The 19,687-nt window shown below is 41.5% G+C and overlaps 1 protein-coding gene across 6 annotated transcripts in view; it reads right to left on the reverse strand.

The window, feature by feature from the left end:
• The window catches only part of TRIM2 (tripartite motif containing 2), an 88,433-nt gene that overhangs the window by 58,502 nt on the left and 10,244 nt on the right, over positions 1-19,687 (reverse strand). Inside the window, exon 1 of one of the 6 annotated variants that reach the window (XM_030491804.1) lies at positions 12,314-12,417. The exons of the other annotated variants lie outside the window; for them this stretch is intronic. The gene's annotated coding sequence lies outside the window, so the exon portion shown is untranslated. Of the gene's footprint in view, positions 1-12,313; positions 12,418-19,687 lie in introns of those variants that run through there. 6 annotated transcript variants of the gene reach the window in all.

Below are 19,687 nucleotides of genomic sequence, written 5' to 3' on the forward strand. Positions count from 1 at the left end.
TGGCCTAATGCGTGAGTTCAGGGTGATTTTTGTCTTATTATTGGTATATTACGTGGTACATAACCATTATAATCTCTTATTTTCACTTAAACTTATCCATCTGCCTGACAGTCTGCCTAGACTGCATTTTGAAAATAGTAACATGAACTCAAAGAGGGGAAGCCAACCAACGTAAGTAACCTACAGAGAGCTACGCACCAGGTAATAGCTCATGTTACTCTTCGCAAAAGCACAACAGAGTACAGCAACATGAATGCCAACTGCCAACTTCAAAAACTTAAGCACCTGGGAAAAGTAAACTCCCCTAATTAGACCTTGGTGTTGTCCTCTTAGATTTACACAGTTGTTATTTTGCTTTGAATAAGCATCACTACTTCTTTCCCAGGCAAACTCCTTGGCTCTGTTCCAATTATTTCTTTTAAATATTAAAGAGCAGGAAACATTTGTCACATCCTGTCCTCTTTACACAGCATCACACGATCCCCTTTGAAACGCCTGCTCTTACAGCAAGCCTGACACACACAGTTCAATCAGAACATTTGCTATTGTCTTTTGCCAACTACAAACGAACCTCTGCACAAACGCTGAAAAGGTTTAAAGGTTTTGACAGCCATCTAAAGTCGAGCTAGCACGACTGTCAAAGAAAGGTGGTGTCAAGCTGCTCGGCTTCCCCGCTACAGACCTGACTTAAAGAAGAGAGACAAAGCGATTCCCTCGATCACACAGCATAGCTCCTGGCAAGAGCTCACTTGCTGTATAACCAGTGCTCTCACAAAACACTCGAAAGCGGAAAAAGCAGAAAGAGAGAGATGAGCGTGAAAGGGTAACTTACATTATTTAGAAAGACAGTGGGAAAGGACTGCTGCAGTTTCTTCGTTATTTTACACTGCTGTTGGCAGAGCAGACAACCAAAAGAGTTCACCTAAAGAAATCTCTCCTTTTAATTCTCTCTCTCCCAGTTCATTTACTCTGGAGTCTCTCAGCCTGAAGAGATCCAACAGTCAAAAGTTTATCCCCTTGTATTTCCGAATGATATGGCTGACTTTCCTTGGACACATACCAATGATGCAGTAAAAATAGACAAAAGGGGGGGAGAGAAGAAGCAATCTAGCTTGAGCCTGAATCTTAACCCAGTGTTTTCTGTGAAAGCTGCTCTGATGCCAGAAGCTCCTGTTCCTATACTGACTTGCAGAGCACAGAATCATCCATCTGGTTTCCATCAGCTGCAAATTACAGGCAAACCAGTGAATATATACAGCCCAGTTTTAGCAGAACTCCCCAAGCACCAGCCTTACAAGTAACCTGAGGTACAAAGGCTTTGAAAATAAACAGCCAGCCCCATGCCGGGATGGTCTCCCATCTGCAGATGACTGACTGCTCTCCCAGCAGCCAAGAGCACCACACACCACTCACAAAGGTGGCAGCTGGGTCCCCCCCACCCTGTGGAAACAAAGCAACCTTGTAGCCCTCCCTCCCAGCACAAACAGCCTCTCTGGAAGTTGGGGGATAGGTGAAATCCAGTGCATTACTTGAAATAGTTCAACAGTTTAGCAAGTCGTTTAGAACAACCTGGTTTTTATCAACAAGGAAGTGAATGCTGATCCACTTACATCCTTTAAGTGCTTCCAGGTGGGAAGCAAATCTATTGTGTTGGAAGGTTTTGGTTAGGTTTGGTGGGAGGAGTTTCTCTAACAAGGCAACTCTCAGAGTCAGCAGATGGTTGTTTGATAGAGAACCTCTGAGGTGATCTGATCTATTAATTACAAGAATGAACATTTTACCAAAAGTACCACAAGCAGAACTTTTAAAAACACCCTGTGAAAGTCCATGGCTTGAAGCTCCTACGTCAATTCCAGTCCCCATTTTCAGCTGTTAAAGGTCTACTGCCCTGGCTAAATTCAATTACCAGAGGCTTGAGGGGTCACCTATATTTTTTGATACCTCAAAGCTTTTGAATCAGCACTGAAGAATGTTGTTTTCCCAATAAAAAATTGGGAAACCAATTTTACAGTGGCTAAAAAAAGTTTTGACATTGCTTAAAGCTAAAGTTGTTATCTGCATGTTCTTTTAAATACCAAGTTTTATTTAGTCTTCAGTTTCGCCAGAGGACTTTCGCAAGCTTTTCCGCTGGGAATAATCTTACTCTGTTTGAACAGTGAGACTCTCTAAGTGAGGCAGCTTTCACTAAAACATAGGTGAATCAGTACACTGAGTCATTAACAAAATAAAAACACCATTGTCAGCACTCTGCCCAAAAGTCCTGAGCCCTGCCACTTGCTCAGTTATGACTGTGCTCATTGTCTATTCATCTTGTACCTGGATCTCTGGATCCAGGATTGATATGACTGGACTGTTAATGTCAAAAGCAGTCGAATTATTAAAAAATACATATATATATATATATAAGGACTCTAATCAGTAGAAGGAGAAAATTATGAAAAAAATTTCTTTTCATGTATTTTTGCCTGCGCTATCACAATTCCTCCCAATAGTTGTATAAACCCATTAAATAATTTCAATCCTATCAGGTAGAATGCTAGAGATCTCAAAGGTATTATATTGCTACAGCTTTGTGAAAACAGGCAGCCCTCCAGGTGAGTGAAATACAATCCAGTGATCCAATGTAAAAGGCTACACATGAGCTCAAGTTTTATGACTAGACACCAGAGCACCCCACACAAACAAGTGGTACATTGAGAGCAGATTTCATGTGCCCTACTGCTCGGCTGCAACCACAGTTGTGCATCTTTGGCCTGCACTCTAGCATTTTTCCTCTCTTCCGTTCTGTTCTCTCATCAAGTAGTAAGCAGCAAGTAACTTGAAATGCAGACATCAACTATCAGCTGAAGCAAGTAATATTATTTTTTGAAACAGCAGTGAACAAGGTTTGTTAACAGCTGAGTTATTCTTCTCCCACTTAGTAAATAGGTAGGGTGAACTGACTACATCTTGTTTTTATCAGGACTGGTATCTTCCATTAAATCAAAGGACTTGATCCTGGTAGAGCAGACTTCCAGGTTTGAGGCCAGAAATTATTTCATGGGGTACAGCGGAGTAGCCCCTGCATGATTTTCTGGACATGTAGGCTCTCTTCCTCACTGTACTATCACATTACAGGACAGGTGAAACGACTGTTATCTGTGGAATAAGAACTCTTTTTTCTGAGATAGGATGTTAAAGCAGAGAGTAGGTGTAAATAACCACTTTCAGCTTGCGATGCTCATGCAGACTGAATGGTTTTTTATCCCTGAGGAGCAAATGCATTAATTCACACTGATCTCTCAGGTACTCTTCAATATATCTGTTCCCTAAAAAAACTCAGACCAATTATATTGAAGGCTGCTTTCAGAAATAACAACTCTGTGATAAAATGTCAAGAAAATTCAATATTCAAAAATAGAACACTGATTTTAAATGACCTTTCATTTTCCATGCTCCAGGTATCATTTTTATTCACCATTTTTTTTTCCCTTCTTTTCTATTCTTCACTTCCTTTTTTGTATCATCTATGTGGTGTAGCAGCATCCTACTGTCCATAGATAGCTCCTGCCTCCAGGCAGGCCAGCCATGTGTCCCCTCACTGTTGCCTGGATATTACAAAAGCATTATTTGAAGCCCACTTTCTCACACTGTGTCTCCATGAACTTTGAGGCAGTCAAGCACCATGTGCCTATCTAGTACAGGGACATTAGTTTTCTCAATAAATGGAGATGGAAGATATTCATCAGTTTAATGGTGAGAGACAATTTACTGTAGAAAGCTTCATATAATAAAGACTGCAACAAAGAACAGATGTGATACCAAAAACAACCTTCTAAGAGCACTTTGCCTTCTCAGGAACACGGCAGCTTCCATTTAGGATGTTTTCAAACTTCAGCTACAAACAACCCTATTATTTTCCATGTAAGTAGAAAACAGTTCTGATTTTTCACCAACTACGTTAGTGACGTGAGTACGACAGGAGTGGAGTAGAATGCAGCTTAGATATTGATTATACAGATTATATGCAGCTTTGCATGTAGGTTTTTGAAAGCTGGGTTTTTTTAAACCTCACTGCATATTAAAGCAAGGAAAAAATGCCTCTCTTTGGTCAGTGGTGGACAGGATGTGATGCACAGTAGATGTCAGAATATATATCTCTCTTGGTCAGGATTCTGCTCCCATCTAGTCTAGTGTGGTTGTACTGGGATTAGTGAACTGCAACGGTAGAGATGAAAGCAACCTGTTTTCCATCCTGTTCTTTACAGTCTAAATACTGTGACAGGTGAAAGGTCTGGGTGTGGTGGAGGACACAACTTGCCATTTAATTTGAACCTGTGAAATTGCCTGAATGACAGAAGCTCAGGATGACAGATTAACAAGCCAGAGATGCACCAAAGCAATGTATTCACCTTTCATTTTAGCAGTAGTCTACGTGGCACAGGATTTTAAATAAGTTTATGCAGATTTCTAGTCAGTCATAGTTTAAGTCCTAGATGAATTTTCTGATGCAAACAAGCTGGCAGGCTTTGTACAGACTGAAAAATCACAAGTCTGATAAACTGAGACAAATCTACCCTTGCAGGAGTTCAAAGCAAAGCTTCAGTTCACTTACTCTTGGTATAATAAAATAATGTAGATTTTAGCACTGACAATAACCCATTTTTTAAAGATGATTTAGCTGTGATATTATAAATCATTTTGCCACCAGCATTTTAAAGCCAGCACATGGAATATGTTGGGTCTGGTTTCAGATGCTAGACTTGCACTTCAGCTTGGTGCCCAGTGACTTGAGTTTGGCAAAAGCCTGTCCCCCTCCAGAAAGGCACATAATTGTCAGCTGGTCTTCCAAAGAGATAATACAGTGTGATAATCCTTTGCAGCTTGCTCCTATTAGATGAGGATTGGGCTATTTCAGTGCTTTTGGTGTTTTGTTTTATAATGTACATATCTTGCTTTATAATGTATTATAAAGCTTTATAATATATTTATTTTCCACAGAAAGACAATAGCAGCTCAGACAAAAACATAATGCATTATAACCTTTATATGGTTGGAGAAGCCCATGGCTGCTGCTCTTTGCACAACAGTCTGCAGTAGTCCCTGGCTGTTCCCAGCCCACTAAGCCACTTTTTCCCATAAACTCTATCATCTGTGACTGCAGGGATCTGGGCTTGCTTGCGGCACATGATCTCATTCTGTGCTCTTTGGTGACAGAGACATGCAGCTTTTTCCCTTCTAAGTGAGCTGGCATGATGGTCCCTTTTCTCCCCACCCTGAAGCCCACAGTAGTTTGTATTCTCTAAGTATCAAGCCAGCAAACAACATGCAATGTATATGTCCCAGTGGTTTTCATCAGGGAAGGTCAAATATTGGAAAGATGCAATTGCAAAAGACAAACATTAGTCTGTTTTCAAAGGCTCTGGCTATACCCTCCCACTTCTTACCTTGCACTGAGGAACTTGTTGGACTCCCAGTGAACAGACACAGTTCATCGCCTGACAGAAAATTGACCCATGACAAAATGCATCACTTTTCTGCAAGGTGAGTGAGGTGAATTAGCTCACAGGGATGCTGCAGCTGAAACAGACATGGGACATTACAGACCAGAGCGGGGGAAGAAAGAATACTGTGAGCCAAATGCTCAAGCTGCTTATGAAAACATACCATGAAACAGCAGGTAAGCTCCACACTCCTCCTGACTGTAATCTTACTTTAAACTCTCAGTCACACTTCTGTGGCAACCATGACTCTTAAACACTGTCATACATTCAGTTTGTGCCAGGCTCACGGTTCTGCTCTGTACTGCCCTGAATCATAGTTTGCTATTCTCAAAAATTAACCACCAGCCCTGGCTCCTAAAAAATCATAGTGCCTCATTATTGCTGTTTTTCACAAACTTTCATTCATGTAAGTAAGCTTTCTTTCAAAAGCAAGTATCCAGGAAACACTGATGTAATACATTTTCACATGGCTGCATTCATGAAAAGTTCTGAACCAAAAGTAATGTGCCCAAATCCCCCTTTTTGTTTGAAAACATCATTCATCCAAGAATCAGAAATGTTACCATGTGATCAGTGACACAAAGAAATGAACACATGAAAAATCACAGCTAACAGTTCAAAAGCAGCTCTGGGCCTGAAGTTGGTTCACAAGATATGTGTTGAATACTGGACACTTTGTTTGCCAAGAGAAATAGAAAGGGCTACATTTTCTAAAACATATACCATGCTTATACTTTCTTGGCTTAGTCTTTCACTGACCTTGCCTGGAGCTATCCATTCTTACAGCACACAAAAGGCTAGTATGTGCCTGGTCTACGCTGGACCTGTCCTACTTCCCTGCCTTCAAGTACAACAAGAAAGAGGAAAAAGAGGTATGTTGAGACCTTTGCACTGAAGAACCTGAGGCTCTACGGGAGAATAAACAGCCCCCTGTTTCTCAGACTGCAAACACTGGAGGAGAATATGGCAAAGAGCAAAGGGCTCTGGGGAAACTTTTAAGACTCTAAGGCAGGGAGGATGTATGGAGCATAGAGGTTCAGGACCATAGGATCTGGGAAGCCTGGGAAAAAGACAGCTCTAGGATGGGCAGAGAGGAGTTGTGGCTGAAAGATGGAGAGGCTGTGAACCATGTGGTTGAGGCAGGGGGGCATGAATCACAGGGAAAAGCTAGATGCACTACACTGACATGAGCTGGGGGCCCCGCCTAAGAATGAGAGGCCTCAGGCTAGGAGACAGTAAAAGCCAGAGTGAAAGGCTGAAAGGCTTGAGGCTGTGCAGGGCTTTGGGGCAGATGGGAATACAAGATATCTCTACCGAGAATACCCTAATTTACGTACCTGCACACATACACAATAATACTGCCCCTGCTCTTTCTACCCACATGATCATCTTTTCCCACTCCTGCCTTTTGCAGCCAGAGCCACAGTAGCCCCAGCTCACGTTTTCCCATCTATGTACATTTTCCATAGCCACTGTGAACAAAGGAAATGTTTTGATGTAGGTCTGGATCCCAAACCGTATATATATGAGTATCAAGCATAGATTTCAAGGTGATAGAGAGTGGATATCTGGAGAAAATGATGGGGAAAATGGAGAGGATGTAGCAGGTTTCTTTAGACAGATGATCTCACGAAGGCAATGTCCGAAAAAAATATGCTGACATTTCAACCACTGCATTGCTGGATTTAACCTCATCCAATACCTATCAACTTGTTCCTACACATTCAAAAACTATTTGAGAAGAAGGCCAAAGGTACCGTTCTAAAGCATCCCAATCAGAAGCAGAAATTAAACCATATATTTGAGAAAAGACTTTCTTATAGTCCCATTTCAGCCCTTAAGTAACCACTCCCCCTGTTGCCCTTAGTGGGAGTTTTGCAGAGTAAGACCTGCAGAATTCCATGACAGGATATGACTGTAAGAAACATTAACATTTGATATTAGGGTACATTAGGGCGTTATACTGTACATTAGGGAGCACTAGGTAAAGTGTCAGCTGAAGATGCTGTGTAAGGAGAAAGGTGTCAGGAAGATACAAGCGACCCTCAGTACGATTTGATTTCATGAGGGAAACTGCAGTGCAATCCTTGAGTCTTAACAGGTACTATGCTTCTCAGTTGGACATGCTGTGAACCAGCAGTGGTAAGAGGGAAAGGCTGACGACAGCTGTGATAATTCTTTTAGACAGCAGCAACAAGGACAGAACACAGCAAGCTACCCACTCAATTAGGGACATTTTAAGCTCCAAGCTAAATTGTTGCTTTCTTAGACCTTTGGCCCAGCTACACAGGCAAAAGGAAGGAAACTGAAATATTTAAAAGTGGATGAAGGTCCAGTGGCATCTATAATATTTCCTGCCTACCTGAGCACATACTGGGATACAATTTGCTTTCTGGGTCTGAGAGAGGTGAGCTAGGGAAGAATCTGGGTGGGCCATCTGGAGGCTGCAGTTAATTTTATACCAGTCCTGTGTATACCCTAAAAGAAGGTCATTTGCAATGCTGTGCCTTTTACACACTATCAAAGCAAAGCAGCAATGCAGAGAGCTTGTTCTGCAGGTCAGTGATTCCAGTAAGAAGAAAGCTTTGGGCTTGGCTATGGAGTCCATGGGAACATTATCCCAGCATAGGAACAGAGCACAGCTAGTACATGTATCTGTACACCACTGATGCTTGTTTCTTGCAGCATTGCTGGGCAGCTGGGAGGCCAGGCGTATCACACAGGAGGGAGAAAAGTTAAAGAAACCAGTGGACTCTAGTACATAGAGATTTAAGGCAGCACAGGCCTGAAGACCACTTAGCCACAGGCAAGGAAGGTAGGAAGTGATCCCTTTTCTTCTGTCTTGACCTGAGTTTTCTATTATATTTTGGGCACGCCACCCTTCAGAACTGGCCCTGTGGCAAATTCCTGGTTGAGAAACTTCCTCTAATCTCCTGGGATGAATTTTGCACATATAACCTGCCTTGCAATCCTTTTCTTTCCTAAGTGCAGTGCTTTCTCCAAGTAACAACACCAAACTAAAATGCACACATTAAAAAGAGACCTAAAAAGAGACCTCTGCTCTTGATGTGTAAGATCTGAATATTATAACCCTTCTGCGTTTTCTTTTTTAATAGAAAATGCATGCAAGCATTTTTCACTTTTTAGAACCAACCAGTATGTTCCACTTCAGTGGCAACAACATCCCCAGCTAGAAAAGGATCTAATACCTAGCGAAATGGGAAAATGGACCTGGGAAAAACAAACCAAACCAAACAAAAAAACAAACAAAACCCAGACCAAAACAAAACAAAGAGACAAAACAAAAACAAAAAAAAAAACCAAACAAACAAACAAACAAAAAAAAAACCAAAAAACCCCACCAAACCAAAAAACCAAACCAAAACCCACAATGGAAGATTTTAAAAGCTTTCACAGGTATGGGTGAAAGTTGAGGATATTAGCATAGAGGACATTAGTTAGAGGGTTCAGATTCAAGAGAGAGGACAACTTAACCAAGGAGACTGAGGAGGGGTTCTTTGCAAATCATAGCCTCTACCCCTACAGAGACCCATTTACTGATGGTGAGTGATTTTACAAGGAAGCCTATCCAAGCCAGACAGAAAGCTGCCACTATTTCTTTCAGTCTCTCAGACTTTTTCCTGTTACTTGGCAGTTCAGTTTTCTGATCAGACTCAGCTGATGGGAAGGAGCACATGTGGTATTTAACTCACAGGCTTTCTCTTATCATAACCTTAATTAATGTGTGTCAAGCATACAGGACACATCAGCAGAGTACCAGCTAATAAGCCGAAACCCTGAGATAAAAAGCGCCCTTAAAGCCTGCTGCTTTCACTAAGAATTCAAATGCTCAGAGTGCCACGAATTACAGCTCCAGTAACTCAAAACTCTTATTGATCTAGAGACCTGTTCTCTCCCCAAGAGGTCAATCAGTTTTGGGAGCTAGTATGACATTCTCAAGGGCAAAGAAGGGGAATTGAATCTAGTAGGTCAGATTCGATGTTACAAGCTTTGTAATCTGGTAACTCTATTTGGGAAGTACTGGTAAGAGGTCAGGGTTTCAGTCAACTCCAGATTAGTATCTTCCATTAATTGCTGAATAACTGAGCAATAACTATACTGCAAATGTGACTGCAGACTGAAGACTCAGCCACAGGAAAATGTTGGCAAGCAATCCAACAGTCAACATACTCTGCAACTACAGAGAACTACAGAGCCAGGGGAAGAAAATGAACTGCAGTAAAAACACAGCCTTGGGAAGCAGATCTTAGTTCTATTTCCAGCTTTCTTGCAGAATTCATTTGCCTCTTTTGTAGATTGAGGATGATATGCTTATCTGCTTCCCAGACTATCTGAAAGTTCAATTAATGAGTATTAGAAAATCATTTTGTTTTCACAAACTGCCAACCATCTGAGAACCAGAAAGTATGATTATAGCATATGCAGTTCAGAGTAGCCAGGTTTTTTTATGAAGGATGTTGATTCAGAGCCCTGTGAATCCATCTTGAAAATTATCTCTCTGGGAGGAAGACAAATCAATTTTAATCTTCCGCCTGTTTACCCTGATATAAATCAAACAGGCACAGTCTGCCCCTACAGAGCAAGCCATGTTGTGCTGAGCTCGTGATGCACAAGGGAGTTCTTTCTTTAGTCAAGAGAGAGACACTCTGGTAAGCATATTGATTACTCCTTACTATGTATTAAGAGAGCACAGCAAAAACTTCTAGGTGTGTATTTAAGCCTGATGTACATCGCATACCTTTCACTGTTACTTACTGAGCTCCTGCTTTCTTAATCTTAGACAGAAAGCAATTTCATCTTCATCTTTACCAATCAAGGCTTGGTATCCATCTTCTACTTAGAAAGAGTGACTGAAAAGCTCTGGCTTGCGTTCACAGCCTGGCATAGAAGCAGTTTATTGCTGTAATTAGCTTTGGTTCATACACTACCATGCATGCACTGTTATTGCTGTAGAGGAGGCTCAGTCGCAGAGCTGAACAACTGTGAGCATTGTGACCCATCTAGTTAAAATGTACTAAGTACAGTAGCTGCCCATAATTTGACCAGTTTTTATTTGAAAGTTTCTGTCTAACTGTCTCTTAGTCACTGCTTCCCACACATAATATTGCTTGACTGGTCCTCTGCAACTCAAAACTCATTGAATGATGCAGTCCTTTAAAAGCATTATAGATGAGTGGGAGAGTTGAGCCAAAGGTCTCCAGACTGCATCAGGGCTGTCTGCAGAAGCTGTGCACAGCCCCAAAACACAAGCAGCATAGCAGAGACAAGGGCACAGCCCCCAGGCCATCCCCCTGTTGGGTACATCCAGAGGGGGCAAGTTAGACAAGCTGAAAAGATGTTTCAGATTTGCTTTTATTTTTTTGGCATGACTCAAGGCTAACAAAGGCAAACAAACCTGACTGGAATTTAGAAGTAAAGATTTTAAGAAAAGGCATAATGAACACAGTTATTTACAGCGATGGCTTCTTTTTATCCCCCAGGTATCTTGAATTCAAAGCCTGAGCTGAATTTTCTGGGGATCCTGGCACTTCTGGTTCAGCAGAGAGATGAAGAAGTAGTACTCTGGAGAAAGGACCACCCTGGCAATATTGAAGTGCTGCCATGGAACCATATTGGACTTTTCCCGCCATACCAAAAGAAGGAAGAACTAAATATATTGCTACAGCCTACTCTGCCTGAGGCTTCTGACCCAGTTCTGAGCTCAGAGCATTTTGGATAAGCAGCCAAATCATGAGGTATTTCTCTTAGCCAATCTGAACACTGTGAGGTGCACACAGTCATCCCTAGAAATTACTACTTGCATTGTCTGGTAGGATTCTGTAAAATAAATTAAAGGAAGAAAAAGAAATAATATAGTACAGAGACCTTAGTAATAGACTGTTGGGTGCTGACACTTGCTTTGCTCTATGGTCATGGCAAAGCCACTTCACCTGTCATATCTTTATTTTCTTCATTTATAGAAAGATATCTGTAGATTAATTCCTCAGCTACCACAAGAGATCTAGACACAGACTTGCCAAAACTTCAGGGGCAGACTAGTTCTGAGATTCTGCATGGTGTCCAGCTCTGACAGGGACATAAAGATTTTCTCTGCTGGTGTAAAGGGCGAAAGAGAACATCTGAAAAGTCTATCAGTATTTGCAATTCAGGATTAAGTTGAAGAATACTGTGCAAACATGGAATATTTTATTTAAAATTCTGAACATTAGAAAGGATGTATTAAAGATGTAAAAAGTCAAGCTCGTTCCATCTCTGCAGTCTTTTGCTCTGCGAAGCTGTGAACATTTCCTAAAGGCAGCCAGCAAAAACGACTGAAATGTCTGAACATGACATCGCTTTTTCTACTGCTAGGTATATGTCTTAAAATATGGCAGTACCTATCAGCATTTCGGGGAGCATTCGTTTTGTAGTGTCCCTTTCACACTTTTCCGAACAATACTACTTCTGATCTTGCAAAAAAATGCTGCTGTTTGAAATATGGCCAGATGATCAAACACTGGAAATGCAGCTAAAAATGAAAACTAGCTGCAAGTTAACTAAAGTCATATAAAGAAAAAAACCTTGACAAGTTTAAATAGGTTGTGTCCCTATTAACTTTTTCCCTCTTGCCTCCCAGGAAGGTCTCATTTGAGATTGAAATAGCGTAGTCCTTGTAGTCATGACACTGCATACCAAGTAGCTGCTCTTTTACTTCAGACAGAGGAAAATACTTTAATAGCTGCCTCTCTGAATGACAGCACCTACCTGCCTTGCTAAAACATGCCTTTCATCTTATAAGAAAAGCCACAACAAGACAGAAGGCTACTTACTAGTATTCCATAGAGTCCACGAAGGAGTATCAGAGACTGAAATTCACTGTGCCTCTGATCAGAAGATTTAGCTCCCTGCAGCATTCAGACAGTTGGTCCCATTATGGCCATCAGGCGGCTGAGTTAAAGGGTGGCCTTGCACAAACATAAACAGCTTGTCAGCACAAGCCAAAGAGGCGGGCCTGCCCTGCCAGCCACAATGCGAGCCAATGATTAGCTTCTTTGCATTCTGGGTGTTCAAGATATTGTGTTTCATTCTTAAGTAGAGGAACAAGAGGGACTGACTGGGAAGGGTTAGTACTTGACAGTTTACTGCTAGGGAGTAAAATGCTTAAGGTGGAAAGAAAAAAATATTCAATAAGTCACTTTAGGAAAAGCACATATTTGCAGTGTATTCATACAAACACTTTTAGAATGCCCAAAGGCAACCACAGTGCATTGTTCCATTTAGGTCAACCAATCAATCAAACAAAACCCCTGTGAAGAAGTTTAGCCCATATTCACTGTAAAAAAATTTCACTTGCAAAGTCTCTGATTTTTCTTATTCTTCCTAATGCACTTCATTTGCTGATACTGGGGTTTCACTTGTCTGTCACAAACATCTTACCCTGACCTTCTTAACCTGACCCCCCAACCATCACTGATCCTCCTATGATTGCTTCTCTTCATCTCCATCTTAACCACTTGTTCTTTTGATCTTGATCTCCCCAGAAGAGCACGGTCACAATATAAGCACCTTACGGTAAGGTTCTGTGAGACAACCAAGCTCATCTAGCAACTTACTGCTGTCAAAAGTGGAAGTGTTGAGTCCCCGCTCTCTTCAGCACCACACCATGCCCCCTGTCCATCTGTCTGTCCCCTCCCATCATTTCAAGGAAAGGTAATATAACACAGAAACAAGTACTTCTCTGCCTGTTTAGTGATCTTAACAAAGAGACAAAAGAGGTATTACATGGAGTGAATACTCCCTGAAATTTAAGCTCCTTCTGATCTTGCCTCAGTCATCTATGATCCCACCTGTCTTCCCAAGTTCCTCTCTCCTTTGTTGTTTGAACTGAATGTTCCTAGTTAATTGAATACCTTGCTTACAGCTGCTGATCCCATTTCATCACAGCTCTGTCCTACTTTCTTGTGCCTCTAGTTTGGCTGTGAGGCCTGTCTGCCACCAAAATCAGTCTCAACAAGTCTCTTATAATAACTCCCTGACTAATATCATGTTTTGTACTTCAGCCTCGGCCTCTTTGAGTTCTTTTCTGCTTTGGGAATAATTAAAATCCTCCATAAAAACCATGCCATCTTTTTGACTTTCACTGTTTTTTTTCCCCTGACCTTTCTGATTAATTCTTTGCTCAGCATCTGCCTCTTCCTCTCTCATACTCCCCAAGGCACCCTACTTCTCATTATATTCTATCCAGCTTGTACTATTTGCGTGTGCAGGTTCTTGTACCACTTTTATGTCAATGATTTATAAGCATGCATTTCTATCTAAAGGCAAGAAAGCCTTTCTCCAGTCCCGTATTTTACCCTGTGTTTTAGGCATAATGTATTAAATGCCTTTGACAGCTCCTAATTTTAAAATGCTTTTCTGAGGGCAAATTAAAGCAAGCCAATCACACTACATTCATTACTGCATTACTTGGAACAAGCCACTTCCCCCTGCTCTGCTTTGGTAAAGGAGCTGAGCCCTCTGCAAAAGCAGATGCTGAAGTTAGCACCTCATTCAGATGGGCAGGCATATCGCAGCTCTCAGGCTTCTGCTGACAGGCTGCACGGGAGTTCTGGCACATATTGCTGCATCACAATGTGCTGGGGTCACGTTTGCAAGTTCTTCTTCACAGTGAGACATACTAGGCACGTTCTTCAATTATATCTGACATGCTGGTTCAATTGCATGGCTCCATCAGCTGCCACCCAAGCATATAACCTATACTGCTCATACTTTCACCCAGATTTTCTGCTTTGTTAACCCTATGGTATCCACATGAACATTATCTTACCAGAGCTCTCCTCTAGTGTTTTTTAATATGCAAATCTGTGCCCAGATCCACCATGTGATCAGAGTATTTGATTACTTTAATTATTCTGATTACTGAGCCTGGATCTTATTCCCAATGCCCCTACATTGTTCTCCACAGAAAATTCAGCAACTGAGGTCATCTTTTGTTCCATACCCCAGCCACATTGCCTACATCTCCATGAAAGCCATGCTTTCTTGTCCTGAGCTTCAAGGCCTTTTCAGAGTTTCTCCTTTCTTATTGATCTGCTCCCACAGCTTTCTTCATCATAAGGCCATCCTCTCTTCCTACAAAGCTCTCTTTTTTGGGTTTTGTTCTTTTTTTACCTTGTTCTCTATGTAGAGAATGCCTTGCTTCATCAAGTTATCTATTCTTCTTTCTTTTCTATAATCCACGTCAGAAAATACAGAATGAACGTATCAGAATGATAGTGAGGAGCAATACATAGGTGACAAGTCACTCCAGAGAGATGTTTCAACTGCATATATAAATCAACATGTGCTAGAAATTTTCTAACAATCAGCCATATAACATGTCATGCACCTTTCGCTGTTAGATTTTTTACAGAACAGGATAGGCGTTAAAAGCCCTTGATGGATATAGACCAAGTGCCCAAACACTGTATATGAGATTGTGAAAAGACTGCTATGAAAAGACTGACTGCAGATGCACAAGAGAAAGCAAGCTAGCTATTGCATCTCTGATTCCCATGGCAATTTATTTAAGATGCTAATTCAGTGTAGGCACAAATAAAGAAACAAAAGAGAGAGCAAGAATGAGCTGATTTAGTGGACTATGTTGAAAAGGCACACTTTAGACAAAGTCACTCTGAGTATAACTACTGTGACTCCGGTCATAGAATTATGCCAAGAATGAAGCTGACTCTTTGTCCTTGAGCCTTGTATGGCGCAGGAAAATTGTTACCAGCACTGCCAACAGTACCAACCCAGATACCAGCTAAGTGAGAAAGCCAAGCTGATTTAACAGCTTACTTTTACTGAAAGGATCATCCTGGCCCCTCTCTTCATCGCCATTCCCAGCTGCCCAGGCCTGCCCCCTCCCTTACACATGTTCCACTAATGGTTTGAAAGCTCACAGAGCAAATTCGTCTTGCTGGATGTTTTTCAGACAGGTTAATGATCTGACTCATCTCCCTGCCACGTTAAACAGCACAAGAACCAACAGAGGGAAGCAGTAAACACATGTGGCTGGAAGCAGGAAAGAGGTGGAGACCAGAATCACCAACCTCTTTTTCATAAGCAGAAAGCTGGCTGTCAGCCCCAGAAGCTATCATCGATTCTGGAGTGAGACCTAAAACTATGAGCCCCAAACCTGTGCCACTCAAACACAAGGTCCCAAAAGCTCCTGTAGCCACATGTTCGATTTCTGGCATGTGCTAAAATGTCTTTTTGAAATGCATTTTCCAAAGGAAGGTGAGGCTTTATTTTCATTAAAGGCAAGTTTCTGAAAACATAGCAATCATTTGATTTCCTAGGGAAAAAAAAAAATCTGGATATGAAAGAGCTTCTGATGAGCAAAAAAAGGAAAACATTTAAGTTTTCTGCATCAGAAACCAGAAAGTATTTGGGTTATGAAGCACCAGAACTTTGCCTACTCCCTAGGTTGCAGGCTCCATGCAATAGTATTTTGACTCTGTCATCTTCCATATTACCATACATGCATCTGGCTTCTACCATTTATTGTTTGCTTGGTAAAACTGGAGGTTTTTTCCTTTCCCTTTTTGTGGCCTCAGCCTAGCCTCACTCTGCCCTTTCTTCTCAAAACACAATCCCGGCTGGATGCTATTTTGCTTGTCCTCTGCTTCTCCTTTGGGGGCCAACAAGAAATCTCAGGCCTCCTGAGGCTCAGTCTGACCAGTTTATATCTATGCCTCTGCTGGGAGCAGACCTCTTCTGCTACTCCAGCAGTAGCCACGGATGCTGCAGAATGGAATAAAGCAAGAAGATTTTTGTCATGTTTTACTGGCCTGGTTTCAATTTTAAAGTGGGTCTCAAATTATTCCCAGAAAGCACACAAGCTCAAGCAATAAAAGACAAATAGTGACAAAAGAAGTGAAACGCTGTAGATGAATTGTTTCATTTTAATTTTGAAAAGGAAAAAAAGTGGCAGAAATGGCAAGGCAAAGAGATCATGTGCAGATGTAGCACACTAACAGATGAGGCTGCAATCAATGGGAACTTGGGCTTAGTCCCAGCTCAGGCCATGTGCATTTTGAACTTTGAGCTTTTGGATCATTTCCTAATTAGAGAGTGAGCGACACGCTGTAGAACTATTTAACCCTTTGGTGGTGCCTTATGAGGTCTAGCAAATGCCAGAAAAGACTGTGGGGATGTGTCCAAAACCTCTGGAGGCCACATCTGACTACAGGAAATATCCCTGTGCTCCAAATGGCTTAGGGAAATGTCTGCTGTCAGCACCTCACTCTTCATGGCTCTCTACCCAGAAAGGTCAGGCTTACAACTATTCCTTCCTGCACTGCTGAATGATTGCTGGGATCCCACTCCCCACCCCCAATATGCCAGCTCCCCATTGAGAATCTACCTCTCTTTAAGGCTTGCCATGTCTCCTCCAAACTCACCAGTAATGCCACACCAAGGATCAGATCAAACAGAGATACGTGCCTGAACTTAATAGTGTAAATAATGCCACACTGCACACAGAAACTTGCTTCTCTACTTCACAGAAGTGGAAAAGCAGCAGACTATTATAAATTGTAACTGTAACCAAAAATACAAACATAGCATTAAAAGCTGTATGGAAAGAAAGAAGGGTTATATAGCTGATGTACATCAACAGCTGTCCTGTTATTTCTATCCTATCTGACTACCACTGGTGTTCTAGATAGATCTGGCGTAGTGACTTCATTTTGTATACCCTGCTGTAAAGTGCTAATATTATGTCTCACCTATTTTACGGAAGCACTGTGTAGATACATTTACAGTGCTTTGAAGCTTTCACTGAAGACCTTTTGGACATACAAACTGTTACTACTTTCGTTATTGACTTGAGAAATACATCTTTCAAAAGCCAATAAACAGGTTAACTACTTTGGCAGAGTAAGTTTTGTTTAGTATTTCCTGCCACCTCTACGGTCACTCATGCCAAACATATCAAATACACTAATAAAAGGAGAGGCACCTCCAAAAATATATGCATCATGGGTAAAAATTAGCTTTAGGGTTGTAGAGCACAGTAAACCTATAAGCTTAAATTCCATCTCTGCAAGTTTTCTCCCTATTTTCCTTGAGTCCTGTGTCCTGGTAAGTGGCGGTTCACAGGCTCCAGTTGCCACAGAGCTTGGAGGAGGCCTTTCAAGTACAAAGTACTCTTTGCACATGCCTTTCATTTGTCCTTCAGGTGTGCTCTGGCTTCTTGCAAACTAAAGGCCTCAATTTCCCATCTCACCCTGAAGTCTGATCGTCTGAGAGTTTTTGAGCCTCGAGGTTTGTCTAGATTGCACTGTGACAGCAGGGTAGCCAGAAATATCAAAGCTAGCTCTAAAATAGCTGTCTAGTATTGTGCTGCTAAAGTACTAGAGAACTCAGCCAAGAAGGAAAGCAAATTAACCTGTCTTGGAGACCATGTTGTCATAACTGGGCTTGTATACACAAGCTGGCTATAAGCCACTTTGAGCTGTGCTATACTACACTACAGGCATTTCTCTATTAACTTCTGTGAATGAATCTAGATACAATATTTAAATTCCACTGTTGTTCAGTGATTCATGCACTTCTTGTGGGATTTTTCAAACAGTGCTGAAATACCCTTTAGCTATGATTAGCCTTAGAGTTCACAAAAATATTTCAGAAGGACAAATGTTTTGGCTTTGAAGCAGACCTACATTCAGAGTGTCAGGTACTTCCAGAAAGAGCCACTGACACCAACAGCACACATTCCACCCTAATTTCAAATTACAATACAACTCGTCTGTGAGGAACGCTTTTCTAGGTAACAGTAAAACATTTCCAGCAGTACCTTTGGAACTGTCAAACTGGTAGGAAAAAAGATGCCATCTCCCTTATTAGGTATGGCCTTTGCAATGTGGGCTTGTTCACAAGGAAAAAGAAATAGCTTCCCCAGTTCCTCACACTTCCCTGTGGGCTGAGATGCCCCTGCTCACACAGATGATGAACTCTAGGGAGGTATTCAAGAGAACTCTTTTGTGAAGAACTTGCTGTCGGAAAACAAATAGATACGATTAATTAGAAGACTGTCTGCAAGAAAACAGTGCCTCCTGCTCCCATTATAAACCCTATTCATCTTGAACTCAGTGGTAAATATCTTGCTTGCTTCTTTGGCACAGAATCAAACCTCTGCATCAGCAAGAGCAAAGGATGCCCAGAGACCAGAGGGTATTTGCCCATCACAGGAAAAATTCTCAGATTAGCAATGCAGTGACCTTGGTTCAAAGAAAGCACTAATCCATGCCTTCCTTCTAAGCATATGAGAACTCCCGCTGATTTCACTGTCACATCAATGAGGTCAGCCATGGATTTAGCCAGGAACTAAAAGGAATTAACTCCCTTCACACACACTTACCCTGAATAATGGCCAGAGAGGTCTGTGCTTCACAGTGCAGATGTGACTTGTCCCTCCCACTCCCAATGTAGACCAGCAGTTTACCTCTCCTTGAATGAGACTACCCATGCATTTTACGTCTGCCTACTTGCTGAATTGGAGTGAGGGGGATATCAAGACAAATGTTATACCCAGCTTACTTCTACACCCCCTTTCCACCCAGCATGCCTAGAGAAAGTGTGCTAGTTATCCAGCATGCGGAAACACTTAAATAATTTAAACACTTGAAATGGAACTGCAGAGGCACAACAGAGGTCAGAATCATTCACTTGAATGAACAAATGCTTTTAAAAGATGGCAATGTGTACTTATAGAGGCCCACAAGCAAAAACAACAGTCCAAGTTTTCAGTATCCTTATATAACAGGTTAGTAAGAGGGAATTTTGATGAATTCCAGATGTTCTCGTGTCAGCTTCCTGGTGATTACCCATTCCCCTATAAAAATAGGGCCATGCTAGTTCTCAAGAAAAGCTCTGTTATGGTGATATTTTGAACAGTAGGAGAGGGAAGAAGACCTTAATATCAAAAGACATTACAAACTTTAGCCATGCAGGATAACCCAATTAAAATATAAAAGTCCCCCAATCCAAGGAGCATATGGCTAAAGCTGTCATGTAATCAGAACAACCACCCCCATGTCTGGATTTAATTATGTCATGCCATTTTATAGCAGCCTAAGAAAGCTGAACTGGGGTCAAAACAATCCCAGAGTAATTCTTCAGTCTAGTACACATATAGGAACCTGGGTAAAAATGGTTAA

Source organism: Strigops habroptila, chromosome 7 (genome assembly GCF_004027225.2).
Source record: "Strigops habroptila isolate Jane chromosome 7, bStrHab1.2.pri, whole genome shotgun sequence".
In the NCBI taxonomy this organism is placed as follows: Eukaryota; Metazoa; Chordata; class Aves; order Psittaciformes; family Psittacidae; genus Strigops; species Strigops habroptila.